We start from the raw sequence: 22202 nt of genomic DNA, 5'->3' as shown, positions 1-22202 counted from the left end.
GTGTGTGTGTGTGTGTGTGTGTGTGTGTGTGTTTTACAGAGGTTATGTAATGTCCAGGCAGAGGCTCCCCTGTCTCTCATCCACTAATGAATTGGCTGTTCTAAGGAACACAGAACATAATCTACAGGTGGCTGCTGGGACTCTTTTGTCCTCTAGTCTCTCTCTCTCTCTCTCTCTCTCTCTCTCATGTGTGTGTGTATATGCATGCGTGTGTGTGCATATATATGCATGTGTGTGTGTATATATACGTGTGTGTGTGTGTGTGTGTATATGCATGTGTGTGTGTGTATATATACGTGTGTGTGTGTGTATATGCATGTGTGTGTGTATATATATACGTGTGTGTGTGTGTGTGTGTGTGTGTGCGTCCTCACAAGCAGACGTGCCTGTGTGTATTGCACACCATTTTGCGAAGTCGTCTTTATTGTAGTTTTCTATAATATAGGGAGATGGAATTATCTGTTGAGACAACCGCTGCTATACTACCGTACTAAAGCACTGTTCTTCCTGCTTTCTCTGTCATCTCCTAATTACCTTGCAACTGTTTTCTGCCTGGGAACCATCTATGCATTCAGTCTATAGTGGAAGAAACACCATTAAACTAAACCAGGGGTTGGACTTGGTTGGAAGTTATGCTGGTTTCTCACTCTTCTTGTCTAATCAGGAACTAATTTACACCTGGGACAACTGTCACAGGTGTGACAATGAGCCGACATTGCTTATGATGCGCGCTTCTGCCTTATTGATTGATTGATCCTGTCATTTCATTGGCTGACTGTTTCTTTAAATAAGATCTCTTTGTTGTTTGAGGGGGAAGTTTCCATGAGGCTGGTTGTTAGTGTGTGACTGGCTGACTAAGTTGAGAGAATACATTAGATTTTTCTTCATTTGAAGTTGAATTAATGTTTAGGTAGTGCTTCCCTTGACCCTGCACCAGAACCTGTTTTTGTTAGTATATTAAATGTCGGTCTCTCCTGTGTGCACCTTGGCTAGGCTTAATACCGAAGTCTTGAGGTTTTGATTAATGGTGAAGGAGAAAATAACTTGCAACCAATTGACTTTATTTTGTCACTTTAAGAACCTGTATGTTTTGCCTCCTGAGTGGAGCAGCGGTCTAAGGAGTCATTACATGTTTCGGAGGACGCGTGGCTCTCGATCTTCGCCTCGCCCAAGTCCGCATTGGGACAAGACTGTAACTACCAATTGGAAGTCACGAAAAAATGATTTAAAAAAAAAAAGTTACCTGTATGTTCGGCAAATCTTGGGTGTTGTAGGATCGGCTACCCTTAGGGCTCTACTTAATCCGCATCACTGAAGTTCAGCTTTGCAGCGTGAAATTTAAACCATGTTCCCGTTTTAGCGGAGACTGCGTTCACGGTAAATGCTGTCGGCTCAATGGGAAGAAAACGTTGCTTTTCTATCGCGGAATCTAATCTTCACAGATTGAATAGAACCTCTAATTTCTCTCCCGCCTCGCACAACAGGCATGTGGACTCTGGTAAATCAATGACATTGATCAATCAAGTAATCACCAGGAAGAAAGGAAAACCTGGAAAAAATATTTTACTACACTGGGTTAAACTATAATGGCAGTCCTATGGCAACTTGGCAAACGCTTTAGAAAGGAGTGAATTGACATGTTTTTCAGACTGGGACAAGCTAGAATTGCTAATTTGTACCACAGTGGATGTCAGTCATAAGATGGATGACTGGTCCTGGACCACATATCTGTTGTGATCATGACGAACTATCACCAGTGGAGTAAAATGAAAGATACCTTAAAAGAAAATGACTCAAGTGAAAGTCACCCAGTAAAATACTACTTGAGTAGTCTTAAAGTATTTGGTTTTAAATATACTTAAGTATCAAAAGTATAAATTATTTCAAATTCCCATAAAACCCAGAGGGCATGCTTTTCTTGTTTGATTTATTTATTTACGGATAGCCAGGGGAACACTTCAATAGTCAGACATAATTTACAAATGAAGCATTTGTGTTTAGTGAGTCTGCCAGATCAGAGGCAGTAGGATGACCAGGGATGTTCTCTTGATAAATGTGTGAATTAGACAATTTTCCTGTCCTGCTAAGCATTCAAAATGTAACGAGTACTTTTGGGTGTCAGGGAAAATGAAGCTTTTCCCTGACATCCAAAAGAACTCGTTACAATTTGAATGCTTAGCAGGTAAAAGTACATTCTTTTCTTTAGGAATGTAGTGAAGTAAAAGTTGTCAAATATACATAGTAAAGTACAGATACAAAAAAAATGACAAGTGGTACTTTAAAGTATTTTTACTAAAGTACTTTACACCACTGACTATCAGTCACCCAGTCATCAATAATGCCATCAGGCTTTCCCAACACAATACTACTCTCTGGAGAGTTCCTATTCAACGTCATTATTCCTCAAAAAGAAACAAAAGGGAGTGCAACACTAGATTAAATGCACATTTTCGTGTTTGTGTAGTCATGTTTGTGTAGTCATACATTCACTCCCACTCTGGGCTGGAGTCTCTACACTCACAGTTGAAGAAAATAACTCCGTTCTCTGTGTATTCACACTGCCTTTGAATGAGGACTCAACTCTTTTGCCAGTTCACTTCACCTATTTTATGGTCTGAGTCCTCTTTGCATTCACATTGCTATGTTTAGAAAGGAACCAAGATCTTTTTCAGACATTCAGCATTGATGTAGCGTTGTGCTAGCATTGATTTTGTGGTTAGTGTTATCTGAAATCCTTGGGACGTCCCTACCCTGAATCCTAACCTTAACCCCTACCCTTACCTTAACCTAAACTTAACCCTTACCTTAACCATTTTAAATGGCAACTTCAATGGTGTAATGTGAGAGTTGGGACATATTAGCAAGGACCTTGGTTTTGTACCCTATGTTGTGATTCTCACCAAATATGTTGTCTTCTCACACTATTCAAACCCCACAATCAATAAACAGCTTATGAAGCTATCTTAGATCAACATATCTATAGATCAACATATTGCAAACAAATAATCTGAGCATCGTGTCAGTACAAAACTGTATTTTTGAATTTCTGTGCATCCTTGACAATCTCTAATTAATATCCATAAACAGCACACTTTTTTCCCACAAACCTGCACATCATCTTCTCTCACCAGTGTGAGGGGTTATGGCAGGGGAAACGGTGTTGCAGTAGTCTACTGTGTGGTGTGGGAATAATGACAAGCGAACCTGGAGAGCTTTGTGTTCACATTGCCCTTTTGAGACTACCTCTCAAAATGGTCTCAGTTTGGTTTTCTTCCAGGGCTCTTTTGAGGGTTCTGAGATCATTTGGAGTGTTCACACTCCACCCCCAAAAATTAAGGGAACCACACTGAGTTCACAAATTGTCTGAAATGGACCAAGTGTGAAAACACCTTCAGTGTAGATAAATATTCTCATCTCATCTCTCATCCTCCCTTGTCCCTGTCACTCCCAGAGCCAGCCCTGGCCCAGACCGTGGTGACAGGAACACTGCTGTTGTCAGACGGCGCCGGTGACATGGCACCTCCATGGAGACTTCCTGTCAGCTCAACCCTGGCACACCGCTAAGCTACCATGACACCGAAGGAGAACACTAGAAGGGCTAAGGACCCTATTCATACTTAGGAAATGTACGCTTTCCTACGTACTTCACAGTAGTTGGTATTCAGCCAGGCTTCCCCCAAAAATTAACAAAATTAATAAAATAACACATATAAAATAATGTTTATTTCGTCTCTCTGTGTTTCATAATTTTCCTTCAACTCTAAAGAGGCTGAATGCATCTGAGCGAGATAAACAGCGGCCCTTTGTCTCTGTATGTGTAGGCCATCTATCTGATGCTGTCTGGTCATAAAGAGTATGACATTGTTGCCGCCCATAGCATTGAATGCAACGGAAGCCAGTGAGCGTTTGGCCTCCCTTGATAAAAACAATAATAAAATAATAGCCCTATGTGATTGGAGGGCCTCCCTTGATAAAAACAAGAATAAAATAATAGCCCTATGTGATTGGAGGGCCTCCCTTGATAAAAACAAGTATAAAATAATAGCCCTATGTGATTGGAGGGCCTCCCTTGATAAAAACAAGTATAAAATAATAGCCCTATGTGATTGGAGGGCCTCCCTTGATAAAAACAAGTATAAAATAATAGCCCTATGTGATTGGATCCCTTGACACTTTTTTTGGTGCGCCAGGATCATTCACAGTTGAGCTCACTCAATTTAGCTCAACGCTGATTGGTTATTATTTTGTACTTTTTATTTATCAAGGGAGGCGAAATTTGGATGATGTTGAAGTGGTGCTGGAATAGTGGAGGCAGCTCCTGTTTTCTTTGCGACTTGCGGTAACTCTCCATGGTTCTATAGTTGTTTAGAAGTCGGAAAATGTTGGAAACATTAACTTGCTTGACCGTGCTATAGGCCATGTAACTGTTTGTTACATGCTATATGCTTTGTGGACTTCACCAAACAGAAGTCGCTCTCCGATTTTGTGATGAAACAAAGGTGTGGTTGAATTTATTCTGCAACTGTGTCTTCTTATTGTCTTGGCCTTAGGTCTATACATCACGGGCTCAAGGAACATAAATTAACAGGTTATAGAGCAAACAACGTAATTATCACAACACATAGGTTGTAATATGGCTTTTTTTCCCTGGCTTGGCTTCCCCAGTGATTTTACCCACGCACCACTACTGTTAAGACTTACCTGCAGGTGCGTAATGGGCTTTGCAAGCGTTGCTCCCTTGCGCATGCTGAATAAATGTAATTCAACCACTGAAAACCCTCCCAGTTGCTGGCTGACAGTTTTCTCATAGGGTTTCAGTACAGGTATCTAAAGCCATCCCTTTAGATTTGGTGTACCTTTTCATTTTCTCGACAGACAATAAAAGAACGGTTGAGAATATGTGGAGTAAGAAATAATTTTTACATAACAAATTTTTGCTATCATTCTTTTTTTACATCCATTATTAGACAGTGGCAACGCGGAACACTAATGATTATGAACATGGTATTTTGCCTGCTAATGCTGCAATACAGTGAAGAAAACCATATGACAACAATAACATCTAATGTTACTGGCCCCTCTAACAGTACAACTGGCCCCAGCTTGGCCCCCCCAGTTGAAATGGTCTAGTTCCGCCACTGCAATTAAAGAAAGTCATGTTAATACACGTATATTCGTAAAAAGGTTTTGCACGAATTTGGTAGATTTAAAAATACTCTGACCTTGTATATTATTTAGGGTTATCAAAGTACTCATGAATAATAATAAAAAACTAGAAATATTGGAAGGTGAGAGTAGTTTATAATAGGGGTTGAACAGTATTCCTAAAAATCTGTCCTAATAATCCTCACTAATCATGGAACTGTGATGACAACGGACCAGTCTTCGTGAACCGTGCGCCAGGCTCCAGGTTTAAACTGTGACTGTGTTCCATAATGATTCAAATAGGCTACATGCCCCAAATACAGTGAAGACTGGGCATATATTTTAAACTTTCTAGAAATCATAAATCAACTCATTACATCCCTGCAGGTTGTGTTCGTGTCGTAGGTGAGATCTTGGTAGGCTATACTCGGCCTTGTCTCAGGGTAGTAGGTTGGTGGTTGAAGATATCCATCTAGTGGTGTGGGGGCTGGGCTTTGGCAAAGTGGGTGGGGTTATATCCTGCCTGGTCGGGCGGGGCCACAGTGTCTCCCGACCCCTCTGGAGCATTTCTCCTGTCTTATCCGGTGTCCTGTGTGAATTTAAGTATGCTCTCTCTCTTCTCTTTGAGGACCTGAGCCCTAGGACCATGCCTCAGGACTACCTGGCCTGATGACACCTTGCTGTCCCCAGTCCACCTGGTCATGCTGCTGCTCCAGTTTCAACTGTTCTGCCTGCGGCTATGGAACCCTGACCTGTTCACCGGACGTGCTACCTTGTCCCGGACCTGCTGTTTTCGACTCTCTCCAACTGACATTTACTCCTGAGGTGCTGACCTGTTGCACCCTCTACAACCACTGTGATTATTATTATTTAACCCTGCTGGTCATCTATGAACGTTTGAACATCTTGGCGATGTATTGTTATAATCTCCACCCGGCACAGCCAGAAGAGGACTGGCCACCCCTTAGAGCCTGGTTCCTCTTTAGGTTTCTTCCTAGGTTCCTGCCTTTCTAGGGAGTTTTTCCTAGCCACCGTGCTTCTACATCTGCATTGCTTGCTGTTTGGGGTTTTAGGCTGGGTTTCTGTATAGCACTTTGTGACATCGGCCGATGTAAAAAAAGGGCTTAATAAATACATTTAATTGATTGATAAGGCCAGCATTTCCTAAACTTCACAGTAGAAAAGGTGATGTGCTGCAGTTTACTGTCATATTACCGGTTTCACATTTGTCTCCAGCGATCATAAGGTAAAATATATCTAAAACAATTGTCATTTACATTTACAATCCCCTTATCCAAACGGCTAACTCAGTCACCTAGGTTTGGGGCTATACTGTCATTTGCAATGCAATATTAGGAAGGTGTTCCTATGGTTTGGCATACTCAGTGTACGTCGGTAACTAGTTGCTTGACAAAGTCCTAAAATTTCAGAACGATTAAAAAAAACACCCTTTGGTGTCAAAATGGCCCCCTTGCTGGTGCTTTTTTAAAGTGTCCTAGTTGTATATGTATATGCATGCAGGCTGCTAAATATCTTTTGTCGTTAACCTGGTCATCGACAGTCTGCTCTAACAAGACGCCAAGGAAATCAAGGACCGTTAGGGGAGAGGCCGTGTCTGCTGCATTCAGTTCTGCCTTTGATGACAGACTGAGCCCCCAGGGTGTCTGTACTGTCTCTCTATGTCTTGGTCTGTGTCTGAACTAAATGACAGATGAAGAAGTCTTTGACTGTTCTCACTTCTGAGAAGCAGGGTAACTGAGACTTCTTCCCTCTGTAAGGAGTACAGTCCTCAACCATTCTCCCAGAAAATGCTCTTCACAGAGATTGAGTTTTCCACTTATATAACTGTTCCGTTAGCGCGCGACCATGGCTAATGCTTCGGTTTGAAGGTCAGATAAAACCAATTAAACCCTAGTACTGAAATGCAAATCTGCTTTCGGAGAGAGGGATCGGATTAAACTCGTTTGAGTTCTATCTGGTGAAAGGTAATTCATTATAATTACGTTAATAAAATCAACAAAAACACTGCAGGGGAGGCTGCAAACAAAGAGGATGCTGAAATGGACTGTTATTTTCCCAAAATACTAAACTGGGTTGAATGTTTAAATGCATCAAATTTAAAACCTGGGACAACAACATCCTGAAAACAAGTGTCAACAGCCTAAAGAGCCATTAATGGTGATCTTTCTCCTAATGCTGTGCGCTTTATTTCCCTGTGCTTTGGCCATGCATCAACCTGCCTCTCCCTGACCGCCAAGCCCAGACATTTGTCTAGCCGTGTGGAGGCAGAGAGCAGTTAGTTTAAAGCTAGTAAGTTAGCGCAATACATCTGCTCTTGTTCTCTATTTTTCTGTATGTTTTCCTCTCTCCCTCGTTGCTCTTCAACCCTTTCTCTCGAGTCCCCCCATTCCCCATTACTCACTTCCCCAATCTCTCTTCCCGCTCTCCTGCCCTTCCTCCCACGTCTCCCTCTCTCTGTGATCACCATGGCAAGCAAACAGCGTATCGAGCATGGAGAGGCGAGGCAGTATTAATTCCTGTGCCGTGCTCTAACAGCTTGGTGGGAAAACGATGGGCTGCTCAGCTTTTGAGCCAGGAGTCCTGTTCTACCTCCATTAATGAGCTTATGTGGATTTGGCTCGCTGCAGTCACCCTGGAGTGGAGTGAATGGCTATGGATGACAGGCGCATACAGATAGACACAGACACATTGAGAGCCAAATGGAAGGGATTGCCAGCCTCGCCTTATTGAACTAGATTGGGTCTATGGAGGACAGAGACATTCAGATAGACACAGACACTTTTAGAGCCAAGATGGAAGGGATTTCCAGAAACCCCTGTTCTATTCTAAGGAAGACAGAAGAATCTGACACAAGGAGGAGCCAAGATGGAGGGAAACCCTAGTCCTATTCTATTGGAGTCTCTCTGACAGAGGCAGCTGGATCCACATGACTCCAGCGGCTGCATCAGTTTCTCCCTCAGTCAATAGTAATGGCTGGTGTTCAGTGAAACCCACGGTGCGGTGAAAAAAGACCAACACCATTTTAATCACGACTGTCCAGAGCTAGACGGAGCAAAACACATCTTGGCAAATTGGAGCGAGGGAACATTATTTTAGAGAGAAAGAAAAAAATGAGAGAGGAGAGAAAAAGCTATCTGCATGGAAATGATCTGCCCTCCTCTCCTCTCCTCTCCTCTCCTCTCCAAGCCTGGATGTCTATGACTGGTGGTTTGGGTGCATGGACTTAAAATGATCTCATTAGAATACATGGCTTTACATGGAGCACAGGACAATGCAGAGAGGGACAGCAGTGAGCTGATGAGTCCCCCTGTTGAAATGCTGCACAGCTGGAAGACTTCACACACATCAAGGGGCTGAGAGCAGAGAGATATGCTTCTAGTATAGGCAGCTATTATTATAGTGTACTGTGACGACAGTAACAATATCATTCCGTAACAGCCTACAGTATTAAAGCATGGAAAATCAATGAGGCTAAATGTGACCAATGAGATTAAAGATAAAAGAGAGTCATTTTTTTGGAGTGGCTGAAAATCAATCTTAGATGCATGTCAAAGCTGTGATTAAAAGGGGTGTGAGAGAGAGAACACACACACATCCTTACTGTGTACCCCTCTCACCCCCCCCCCCCCCCCTTCCCCCCTTATCACCGTAGCTATGGGGGGCTCGTGTTGTGCACTGCAGTCAATGAGTTATGTTGGTGGGAGCTTTATGATCCATATCTTATTTGGTTTTATTGTGACTACAACATAGGGAAACCCCACGGTCTCACCCCTCTCCTCTCCTCCCTGTCACCATCCCCACCCCTGCCTCACTGTACCTCCCCTCCCACATAGGGTATCCCCTGCCTCGGCGGTGACTGAGTGAGTGTGTGTGTAAACGTGTTAGACAGAGAGTGAACAAGGGAGATGGGTAAGGGAGTATGTATACGGGAACACGTGCAAGAGCTGGTTGTCGTAATGGTGTGTTTATGTGTGTGTGAGAGAGAGATAAATGGGTACCTTTGCTCTTTTTCACTGTTCTCCTATCTTCCCCTCTGTCCCCATATATCTCTCAACCTCATCATTTTTTCAGGCACTCTCTCGGCCTCCTTTAATCATATCTATCACTCTCTCTGTTCCTACATCCATCTATTTTAAAGGACATATCCCATTCCTTTAAGAGGTGTCTTTTATGCTCACTGATTCCCTTTAACCCTCTCTCCACAGATATGTATACAGCACCCGCAGTGTCTTTCACCATAAACCCTGCTTACAGACAGACAGACAGACAGACAGACAGACAGACAGACAGACAGACAGACAGACAGACAGACAGACAGACAGACAGACAGACAGACAGACAGACAGACAGACATCTTACCAAGAGCGACTTACAGGAGCAACTAGGGTTAAGTGCCTTACTCAAGGGCACATCGGAAGACGTTTCACCGAGTTGGCTGGGGGATTCGAACCAGCGACCTTTCGGTTACGGGCCCAACGCTCTTAACCACTAGGCTACCTGCCGCACATACTGTACACACATAAACACACATACTCCTCTTCATCAGGCATCACAGACAGTTCTCTAGAACCTGGTGGGGGGGGGGGGTTCAGATTTACAGCAGTGGAGGGATATCCCAGTACAGGTTAGCGATAGCGCCTTAACACTTTACGACCTAATAGCTTCAGCAAGGGGGGAGACGTTTGCTTGCGACTGAGTGTGACATGCTGCATGAGGTTTCCCCAGCCCATCGGTAATATCAACACACACACACACAGGCATAAAACAATACAAGCACTACAACACAATACTACAGCCCTGTGAGTTTTATAGAGGGTAATGCATATTCAATGCCTTGCTGTAGCCGTGCCAAGAAAGAAAACACAATCAATTACCATTTACTCTGAAATTGCAATCAAATGAATGCACAGTAGTAATTAAAACCCAATAATGTTCCCCCGAGGCGAGGCAGTGGAACGAGAAATAAAGGCATAAAGGATCTGATCTTCCCTGTAAGAATATTGGCGCCATTCTTCACGCCCGAGCACAAATCGATGCTTCCAGTCCTGTGTCTGCGCCCAGTGCCCATATCCTACTAACTGAAACGACACCAATAGAATCAAGGATGAGCCGTGTACTGGTGTCTTTACAGCAGTGTCAAAGCCTGGGAGACTCACAAAGATAATGGCGCCGCCGCCGCCGCTCACTATCCTCTCTCCCAAACAAATCTGTCTAAATGCCTTCCCTTTTCAATGTTTTTCACTATTTTAATATTTAGTCACTGAGTGGCAGTGGAATAAAAAACACTTTTCTCTCTATCCCCAGATTAAAATAACATTTACAATGTGTTAATTTGTTCAAAATAGATTTGGAGGCTCTAAGCTGGTGGAAAAGCTCTTGCAAATACAAAATACAAACACACACTCATACAGGCACAAAACACACACTATGGCTGGTTAATGACTCTCGAGAGGATCCCTGCGATAGGGACAGCTATTTTGCAGAGGTATTGTGCTTCTGGGTGGAAAAACAGGGGTGCATATCTCATAACCTTTTTCCACCATGCAAACACACACATACTCTAACATACACACAGGCACGGATACCCACAGGGACAGAAGAAGAAGAACAGCATTAAAGCAGTACAACTTCACACCTCCATTCTTTCACCTTTTGTCAGAGTAACCAAATTATTTTCAAACACTGCTGAACTTTTGTCAGAGTAACCAAATTATTTTCAAACACTGCTGAACTTTTGTCAGAGTAACCAAATTATTTTCAAACACTGCTGAACTTTTGCCAGTGTAACCAAATTATTTTCATACACTGTTACACAACCTCCGTATGTTATGTAAGATCTGCGAAATTCGAACATATGATAATTCGGAAACCCAAACTAGAACGTTTCCATTCCTTTTATATGTTATTGCCTCCATACCCACTAGCCCCCCCCCCCCCCCCCCCTCCTAGACTCAGACTGGAGTCCTAGTGACATACTCTACTCCCAGTGACCCACAGCTAAATAAATGACCAAATATCACAGACACTATTAAGACTAGCTAGTCATTTTAAAGAGAACATTGACGTCAACATGGCACTCCGATGTCATCATTTGTCACAGAGAAACACTATTAAGGAATTTAAGGAAATGCACAGCAACATGGCTAATTTTCGACAGCCTACCTGATTAGAAAACATACCATACAGAACATCGACAAACACTGTAAAACCATTTACCACATCTTGGTGACAATGGTGTGTACGAGGATCGTTTCCCTTCGACAACATGAAAAGCCTGTTTTACCATCTATCTGTATTTTTCAGCAACGGTGAGTCAAGACGGCTGTGACAAACTGTGAGGAGCTGAATATTACATATGAGGCCGGATGAAAAACAGCTAGAAAGGGGCAGAGAGGAGAGTAGACAGGATAAAGGAAAATTCATGTTTAATTGATTCCCTCTCTTCCCACACATTGTGACTCCTCTGGATTCATACATTTTCACTGGTGCATTCTGCGTCACCCACACATGTACTGAACACTCTTCCTCTCGCTCCTTCCTTTCACACATTCTCTCTCTCACGTGGACAGAAGAACATGGGCACACAAACACCCACAACCCCAGTAGGTGAAATGTCAAATATCATATTGAGTCTGCAATGATATGTACATGTATTACACATACATTACCAGTCAAAGATTTGGACACACCTACTTATTCAAGGGTTTTTCTTAATTTTTTTACTATTTTCTACATTGTAGAATAATAGTGATGACATCAAAACTATGAAATAACACATATGGAATCATGTAGTTACCAAAAAAGTGTTAAACAAATAAAAATACATGTTAGATTCTTCAAAGTAGCCACCATTATCCTTGAAGACAGCTTTGCACACTCTTGGCATTCTCTCAACCAGCTTCACCTGGAATGCTTTTCCAACAGGAGTTCCCACATACGCTGAGCACTAGTTGGCTGCTTTTCCTTCACTCTGCGGTTCAACTGTTCCCAAACCATCTCAATTGGGTTGAGGTCGGGTGATTGTGGAGGCCAGGTCATCTGATGCAGCACACCCATCACTCTCCTTCTTGGTCAAATAGCCCTTACACAGCCTGGAGGTGTGTTGGGTCATTTTCCTGTTGAAAAACAAATGATAGTCCCACTAAGCGCAAACGAGATGTGTATCACTGCAGAATGCTGTGGTAGCCATGATGGTTAACTGTGCATTGAGTTCTAAATAAATCACTAACAGTGTCACCAGCAAAAGCACCCCCACACCATAACACCTCCTCCATGCTTCACTGTGGGAACCACACATGCAGAGATAATCCGTTCACCTACTCTGTGTCTCACAAAGACATGGCGGTTGGAACCAAAAATCTCAAATTTGGACTCATCAGACCAAAACAGATTTCCACCGGTCTATTCTCCATTGCTCATGTTTCTTGGCCCAAGCAAGACTCTTCTTCTTATTGGTGTCATTTAGTAGTGGTTTCTTTGCAGCAATTCGACCATGAAGGCCTGATTCAAGCAGTCTCCTCTGAACAGTTGATGTTGAGATGTGTCTGTTACTTGAACTCTGTGAAGCGTTTATTTGGGTTGCAATTTCTGAGGCTGGTAACTCTAATGAACTTATCCTCTGCAGCGGAGGAAACTCTGGGTCTTCCTTGCCTGTGACGGTCCTCTTGAGAGCCAGTTTCATCATAGCGCTTGATGGTTTTTGCGACTGAACTTGAAGAAACTTTCAAAGTTCTTGAAATGTTCCGTATTGACTGTTGTTTCTCTTTGTTTATTTGAGGAGTTCTTGCCGTAATATGGACTTGGTCTTTTACCAAATAGGGCTATCTTCTGTATACCACCCCTACCTTGTCACAACACAACTGATTGGCTCAAACGCATTAAGAAGGAAAGAAATTCCACAAATTAACTTTTAACAAGGCACACCTGTTAATTGAAATGCAATCCAGGTGACTACCTCATGAAGCTGGTTGAGAGAATGCCAAGTGTGTACAAAGCTGTCATTAAGGAAAGGGGTGTCTACTTTGAAGAAGTCGTTTTTGGTTTTGGTTACTACATGATTCCATATATGTTATTTCATAGTTTAGATGTCTTCACTATTATTCTACAATGTAGAAAATAGAAAAAGAAAGAAAGACCCTTGAATGAGTAGGTGTGTACAAACTTTTGACTGGTACTGTATATCTAATAGAAATACAAAATTGCATAGGTGCTTCAACAAAGTACTGAGTAAAGGGTCTGAATACTTATGTAAATGTCATATTTCAGTTATTTATTTTTTATGAAATTAGCAAAAAATTCTAAAAAACCATTTTTTCTTTGTCCTTATGGGTTATTGTGTGTAGACTGATGAGGGAAACAATTTAATCAATTTTAGAATAAGACTGTAACGTAACAAAGTGGAAAAAGTCAAGGGGTCTGAATACTTTCTGAATGCACTTCAGAAGGTATTCAAACACACGTTCACGAACCAATACTTGAACACACTCACAACCACCACCTACACAATGGTACCCAGAGGAAGGAACACCACAGCAGCAGTCCCCTGCCTCCCTGGCTAGCCTACGTCGTCACCACCATTGATTGGGAATCTCCCTGAAACGCTGGCCAGAAATTGGCCAAACCCCCCCCCTCCTGTGAAGAGGCAGCAGTTTACCATAGCAGCACGGAGCAGTCAGCCACACAGACAGGCCGAGAAGTGGTTATCAGACACCCTGCTGAATAACGAATCAATTCAATCACTCACTAATTCAGCTCAAATGGAAAATCTTGCCTCCTCCATGAACCACAACTATCGTCCCATTTACAAAGCTGAATGCTATGTTGCTGCCGGAGGGTTGCACAATCTTATTCTGGAGGTGGCTGTGTAAGTGTGTAGGGGGAATTCAAGACTATGAGCACCAGCAGTGTGCTAAATAAAGATTCTATAAAATACAGTAGGCTATACTTTGTTGTCATGGTAAGTAATTACTGCATTTAACATTACTACAGGTTAGGATCAAAGAAAAACACACATATAAATACAACCTCAAAGAAATTGTCAAACAATGAGGGCAAATATACCTAAACTATTTTCATGTTATGATTGGGAGGGAGCAGAGGGCAGATCCGTCTCTCTCTCTCTCTCGTTGGAGTGCATGCTGGGAGTGAGTCGTGAAGCAGGAGTGATTGTGAGAGCGACTGGAATTATCTTCACTCTATTGGGTTTTGGTGTGTATATATATATATGTTGATTAGTTTAGTTGTTTTAAGAGTATTTTGTCTAAATATCACTAAGCACGTATAGGGGTGGTGGGATCGTTGAGGTTGGTTTTCGCGAGGGCACAACCAGCGGGTGGGGCTGGTTGCAATGGCCACTCGCGGAAGTTTGGAGTTTGAAAAACTTAGTCGGCGACATGGAGTAAAGATTCCTGCTGCGGCCGGGTGTTCAGTGGAAGAATGTAGCTTGGCAGTGGGTGCTATCATTGGGTATGATAGTATCAAATCAGCCTCAAGGATGAATAGCGCTGTAGTGATATTCTTAGATTCCATTGAAAAGGTGAATACGATAGTTGAGAGTGGTGTTGTGTTGCGGGAAACACAGACACCGGTATTTCCGCTTATGAATCCGGCAAAGAAAGTTATACTTTCTAACGTGCCACCATTTGTTAGAGATGAAGTGTTGGAGCGAGAGTTATCTCGTCATGGTCAAATTGTATCAACAATAAAGAAGGTTCTTTTTGGATGCAAATCTCCGTTGCTGAAGCATGTCGTGTCGCATAGGAGACAAGTGCATATGATTTTAAAAAAGGACACTGATGAACTGAATTTAGCATTCAGTTTTAAGATTGATGGATTTGATTATGTCTTCTACGCTTCTACGGAATCAATGAAATGCTTTGGATGTGGAAGAGAGGGGCATTTGGTGCGTAATTGTCCCGAGAATGAGCACGCAGAGCCCGGTAGCAGCTCTAGTGCTGGTGCAGCTAACGCACCACCGCGAAGGGATGAACATGCTAAGGGTGCAGGGGAAGGGAGAAGGTGGGCAAATGTGGTAGGAAAAGTAGGAGAAGAAAGCAGTGTGGAAACGGGGGCAATTGTTGTAGATCAGAACAAAGAGGGAGGGGAAACAGTCGGTGAGATGGCGACTGCCGTCGCTGAGGTGGTGCTGGAAAATGAAATTGGAGGTCAGGAGGAGATTGAAATAATGGGAAAGGAAGCAGCTGTTTTCAAAGTACCGAGGAGTAAGAGGAAGAATGTAAGGGGTGGGGAAGGGTCTAATTCCAAGAGGAAGGTAGAGATGGATAATTCACTTGAAGATAAACAGGTTGTAGAGATGGTGGAGTTTTCTTCTGGGGAGGATAGCGAGAGTGAGTCATCTGATGCGTCACAACAAAATAGTGAGATAAATGGGGAGGAAGGGAGGTATGGGATTGGGAAGGTACGTCAATTTCTGAAGTTGACAAAAGGGAAGAAATATATGCAAGATTATAATATAACAGATTTTTTCCCTGAAAGTGAATTGTTTATTGAATCAGCAAAGTTTCTGATGTCAAAAATAACAGGGGGAGGTTTGACAAGCCCTGAAATTGCTAGACTCAAGAAAGTGGTAACGAGAGTGACAAGTGATGTAAATTCTAAAGAAAATGAAAGAGTTCAGTCGCAGCTTTAACTCTGTAAAGAGATGTGGTTTCTGGGTCTTCCTCTGTATTTTTTTCTTCAACCATGAGCAGTTTTAAGATTTCTTCTTTAAATGTAAATGGGGCAAGAGACGTTAAAAAAAGAGCCATAGTGTATGAGTTAATTAGGGGAAAGGGAAGTGACATAATTTTTCTACAAGAAACGCATAGTAATTTGGAAAATGAAGTTATGTGGAAACAGGAGTGGGGGGGACAGTGGTGTGTAGTCATAAAAACACAAAAAGTGGGGGTGTGGCCATATTGTTCTCAAAAGGGTTTTTGCCTTTGTCATATGAGGTTGAAGAGGTAGTTGAGGGGAGGTTACTAAAAGTTAGAGTAAGGTATGAAAACATCACTATGTGTCTGATAAATGTATATGCCCCAGTGGTGGCAGTTGAGAGGGTATGCTTTTTAGAGACATTATCTAATACCATTGAGAAATGTAACAATGAAGATTATTTATTTATTGCTGGGGATTTTAACTGCACAGTCAGTGATTTAGATAGAAACCACAAAGAACCTCATATAGACTCAAGGACTTTTTTAAAACGTCTCATTGTAACAAATGAACTGTGTGACATTTGGCGGAGTCAACATGGAGGCACAAGGCAGTATACCTGGGTGCATGTGAGAGAGAACACCATATCTATGGCCAGGTTAGATAGGTTTTATTGTTTGGAGCATCAATCTCATGTCTGTAAATCAAGTGTGATAACCCCAGTGGGATTTTCTGATCATTGTTTAATAACAGAGGTGGTGTTCATTAACGATGTAAAACCTAAAAGCGCATACTGGCATTTTAACATAACTTTATTGAGTGATGCTCACTTCAGGAAATGTTTTAGTTTTTTCTGGGAGAGGTGGAGGTCTCAAAAGGCCAGTTTTGTATCCCTTCAACAGTGGTGGGATATAGGGAAAATCCACATTCAACAATTCTGTAAGCAATACACGAGGAATGTCACCAAGGATATCACCAGATCAATGAAAGCCCTAGAGACTGAAATAGTGGAACTCATGACGTTGGTTGAGACCACAGGAGATCGAGGCCACACTCAGGCCCTCAAGAGGAAAAAAGCTGCATTGGCAGACCTGCTGGGTATCAGAGCACAGGGGGCATTGGTGAGAAGTAAGTTTCAGGGAATCTCTGAAATGGATGCTTCATCCAAATTTTTCTTTGGTTTAGAGAAAAAGAATGGACAAAGAAAAATGATTCATTGTCTCAAATCAGCTGTTGGACAAGAGCTCACTAGACCTAGTGAAATTAGAAAGAGGGCAGTAGAGTTCTATGCTGAGCTCTACAAGTGTGAGTACAAAGAGGATAAAACAGTGACACAGCAGTTCCTTGATGGGCTCCCACAGGTGGCTGCAGAAGCTCAGGTTGAGCTTGAGCAACCATTGTCTTTGCAGGAGTTATACACTGCATTAAAAGGCATGGAAAATGGAAGGGCACCAGGCATTGATGGGCTTCCCGTTGACTTTTTTAAGTCTTTTTGGGCTATGTTGGGAGAGGATTGGCTAGCAGTAGTTAATGATAGTTTAACCGGAGGGTTACTACCAATAAGCTGCAGAAGGGCTGTCCTCACCCTACTGCCCAAAAAGGGTGACCCTAGGGAGGTGAAGAACTGGAGGCCGGTGGCTTTATTGTGCACTGATTATAAGATCCTGTCAAAAGCTTTGTCCAACAGGTTGAGGGAGGTGATGGGGCAAATCATACATACGGACCAGTCATACTGTGTTCCTGGCAGGCAGATAGGGGATAACATTTCTCTGATTCGTGATTTTTTGGACGTCTCTAGGGCTATGGGGTTGGATGCTGGTCTAATTTCAATTGATCAGGAAAAGGCATTTGACCGAGTTGAACATCAATATTTATGGCACACTTTGGAGGCGTTTGGGTTCAGCTCTGGTTTTATTGCCATGATAGAGGTGATATATGGTGACATTGAAAGTGTATTGAAAGTTAACGGTGGTTTGAGTGCTCCTTTTAAAGTGTGTAGAGGTATTTGGCAGGGATGTTCTTTGTCGGGAATGTTATATGCCATGGCTATAGAGCCACTACTAAATAGCATAAGAAGTCGCATTGAAGGGGTGTACCTTTCAAGGGATATTCCTCCTATTCGTCTCTCAGCCTATGCTGATGATGTAGTTGTTTTAGTGAAAAATCAAGAGGAGGTGGATAGTTTGAGTCTAATGGTTGATCGTTTTAGGGGAATATCCTCTGCAAAGGTAAATTGGGAAAAGAGTTGTGCTTTACAGATTGGAGAATGGGCTGGAGGGATCATGGCTTTGCCAGGGGGGCTGGAATGGTGTAAGGGAGGTTTTAAGTATCTTGGAGTGTACCTAGGAGATGAGGGGACTATGGAAAAAAATTGGATTGGGGTGGTTGAAATGGTGGAAGGGAGGATAAGGAGATGGCATTGGTTGCTATCTCGTATGTCATATAGAGGGCGCACTATTATAGTTAACAATGTGATTGCCTCTGCACTGTGGCATCGGTTGTCAGTTTTAGAACCACCATCTGGCCTTCTGGCTAAGATACAGGCAATAATTGTGGATTTCTTTTGGGATAAATATCACTGGGTTCCACAAAGTGTTTTGTATTTGTCAAAAGAGGAGGGGGGACAAGGTCTTGTACATATTGCTAGTAGGGCTGCTGCTTTCCGGTTGCAGTTTATTCAAAGGTTGCTTTATGGACCGGAAAATGTGGTTTGGAGAGGGGTGGCAGGTCTTGTATTACAGCAGGTTGGAGGATTAGGTTTAAAGAAAGCTTTATTTTTGGTTGATAGTAGCCAGATTTCCAGGGAGGGAATACCTCCGTTTTACAGAGGCCTTCTTAGGGTGTGGAGCATAATGAAGGTGTCCAGACGAACTTCAGCGGAGTCAGTGCATTGGCTGTTGCAGGAACCTCTGGTGTATGGGGCAAGACTGGATTGCACAACTGCAGATGTTCCACATTTTTCCAAGATTCTGGTGAAGGGCAAAATCATCACCTTAAAACAGTTAATGGCCGTGGCTGGGCCCGCCTTAATGGATGGTAGACGGGTGGCTGAACATTTGGGGGTGAGGTCGGAAAGGATTGTAGGACAAATGCTGGGAAGCTGCAGGAAGGCTCTGTCGGCAGAAGAGTGGGGTATGCTTCATAGCCACAAGAAGGTACAAGATGAAGACGTCGCATTTCCAAGACTAGGGATTACACCAAATATCCCAGAGTCAGAAAGAAAGGCGTTATTACTGGATTTGAGAGGGTTGGAAGAGGTGGGTTTGGATGAGGTGAATGGGAAATAATTATATAGGGGGTGTGTCAAGGTGTTGAATAAAGATAAATTGAAAAATAGAAAAGACACTCCATGGAGGGTAAAATTGGGCATTGATGACAAGGTAAAGCCAGCATGGAGAGCACTGTACAAGCCACCGTTACAAAAGGGTACTGGTGATATGCAGTGGAGGGTTTTGCATGGCATCATTGCAGTTAATGCTTTTGTATCTGTTATTAACTCAGATGTTGGAGATGGATGTCCTTTTTGTAATATAAGAGAAACCATTTTTCACTGTTTTGTGGAGTGTGAGAGGATTAAACCTCTATTGGAAATGCTGGAGTCTTTGTTTAAAGCTGTAGGGGAGATTTTCAATAACACTGTTTTTATTTTGGGGTTTCAATATAGAAAGCAACAGAAAAGAAAATGTCAACTGTTAAATTTTATTTTGGGACAAGCTAAGATGTCCATTTATTTGAGTAGGAAACATAAGATAGAAACGGGATATGGGCAGGATGTAAGATGTGTTTTTAAAGGATTAGTGAAAGTAAGAATAAAAGTAGATTTTGAGTTCTTCTCAGCTGTAAAAGATCTCCCATTGTTTGAGGAGAAGTGGGCATACGAAGGAGCGCTTTGTTTTGTAGAGGAGGGGAAATTATTCTTTGTTGATGAAATAAGCTGAATGTATATGTTCTTTAGTATTATTTTATTTTATTTTTTACATTTTTTGTTATTTTAGTGTTTTGTATTTTTTTCTTTTATTTTAAGAATTACATTTGGTGTTTCATTTCTGAAAAGGCAGTGTGTCATTATTGATGTTAATACTTGAGTATAAAATAAAGGTTTTATAAAAACTCAATCTCTCTCTCTCTCTCTCTCTCTCTCTCTCTCTCTCTCTCTCTCTCTCTCTCTCTCTCTCTCTCTCTCTCTCTCTCTCTCTCTCTCTCTCCTTTATTGGCTTGGGAAACATGTGTTTACATTGCCATAGCAAGTGAAATAGATAATAAACAAAAGCGAAATAAACAATAAAAAATGAACAGTAAACATTACACTCACAAAAGTTCCAAAAGAATAAAGACATTTCAAATGTCATATTATGTCTATATACAGTGCAGTGCTGTAACAATGTGCAAATAGTTAAAGTACAAAAGGGAAAATAAATAAACATAAATATGGGTTGTATCTCTCTCTCTCTGTTACTGTATATACTGTAAAACAACCATAAAACAAACACACGAAGACACAGGCAGTCACCTGAGGGAAGCACTTTAGCTTATTCTATGAATCCCCACCACAGGTGAGTTAAATATAGCACCTAGTAAATATAGTATTTCTGAGAGCTCTTTTATATCTACTATGAAGGCTGCTAGTATAATAACCTGGGAACCCTACACTACACACACACTCGCGCATGCGTGGGTAGGCACACAGGCACACACACAGCCTGTAGAGTCCAGGCAGGATCCATCTTTATTCTATTCAATTCTATTAAAGCAGCGGCTCAGCGCATACCTTTTAATTAGAGGCAGCGGTGCTCATATCATTATGGTCACTCAGAGGGAACAGAGCAGGGTAGAGGACTGTTGTTAACAATTGGGGGGTGAGGGGGGGGGTGTAGGGGGAGTTTTATTTGTATTATGTCTCTGTTTCCCCCTCAGGCTTTCTCCACTTTCTTGATCCCGGCAGATATGTTTCAACCCGGTGATAATGGTCATTATAATGTATAATCAAATCAAACGTATTGGTCACATACACATGGTTAGCAGATGTTAATGCGAGTGTAGCGAAATGCTTGTGCTTCTAGTTCCGACCATGCAGTAATATCTAACAAGTAATCTATCAATTTCAAAACAACTACCTTATACACACAAGTGTAAAGGAAGGAATATGAATATGTACATAAAAATATATAAATGAGTGATGGCCGAACGGCATAGGCAAGATGCAGTAGATGGTATAGAGTACAGTATATACAAATGAGATGAGTATTGTAGGGTATGAAAACATTATATATAGTGGCATTGTTTAAAGTGGCTAGTGTATAGTAATTACACACAGGCTTTAAGGTTCCTTCTACTCTACTATGGCCCATAACTACAGTCTGATCAGACTTATTGAAACAAGGGATGGAATTCATTTCGATTTCGATCTTTCGGTTGACAACGCGGCTTTTAAAGGCAATGTTCCTGAAGACCACATTTAAATGGTGCATTGCCAACAAGCTGCAATCAAATTGAATCCCGGCCAAGGGCTGTTTATGGCCAAGAAGCCCTGGACCACGGAGAACGGATACTAAACTTGTAGTTGATATCTGAAAACTGGAGACTTACGGAGAGTTTTCATTGGATTATATGAGGTTTAACGTTTAAGGGAACACGTTGTTAGCTTTTTTCCAAGCTTGTCGTCTGACCTCTAGCCAGCTGGCTCACCAAAAGCCTCCTTTCTTTTTGACTCTAAGCTTCTTAACTTGGCCATGATTGCTCTTTTGGGGCTTTAAGTATTTGACTTGCTGTTATGTGAGCATGTCTTCATCTCCATCATGCAGGATGGTCGGTGCCTAGACTATTATCATACATACAGTGCATTCAGAAAGGATTCAGAACCCTTGACTTTTTTCACATTTTGTTATGTTACAGCCTTATTCTAAGATGGATTCAATTGTTTTTTTTCGTCATCAATCTACACACAATGCCCCATAATGCACTGTACATCACACATCCCTCCTGGTGTGACCATGTGGGCTATCTGTCACTCAGTGTGTGTGTGTGTGTGTGTGTGTGTGTGTTTGCGCGCATGTGTCTGCGTGTGTTCATGACTGCTCGTGCACGCTCCCCTCCTCTCAGGGTTCATGGGCACCCTTGTCATTCTCCCCAGTGCAACGATGGTGATGGTGACATTTCGTGAGGAGGCAGAGGGAAAGGGATATTTTTTGGGTTGCATAGGAACTGAATTATTCATAACTTGCTGCCAGAGCCGTATATTTCAATGGCCTCCTGTTTATAAATCCTTCAGCTTTTTAATGGCACTGAATTATATCAGATACGCCTAATCTAGTTTCCCTGCCAGCCACAGGCTTAAATTTAGGTTAGATAGGTAGATATAGTCAACTAGAAAATGAAGAAACAGT

At 42.1% G+C, this 22202-nt stretch overlaps 1 protein-coding gene across 7 annotated transcripts in view; it reads right to left on the bottom strand.

Moving 5' to 3' along the window:
* Positions 1-22202, bottom strand: part of LOC115205280 (fibroblast growth factor 13) — a 195874-nt gene that overhangs the window by 5587 nt on the left and 168085 nt on the right. The gene's annotated exons all lie outside the window — the stretch shown is intronic.

This window comes from Salmo trutta, chromosome 13 (assembly GCF_901001165.1).
Source record: "Salmo trutta chromosome 13, fSalTru1.1, whole genome shotgun sequence".
Classification (NCBI taxonomy): Eukaryota; Metazoa; Chordata; class Actinopteri; order Salmoniformes; family Salmonidae; genus Salmo; species Salmo trutta.
The sequence above is the reverse complement of the archived record's forward strand: the minus strand, read 5'-3'. Positions and strand labels throughout refer to the sequence as shown.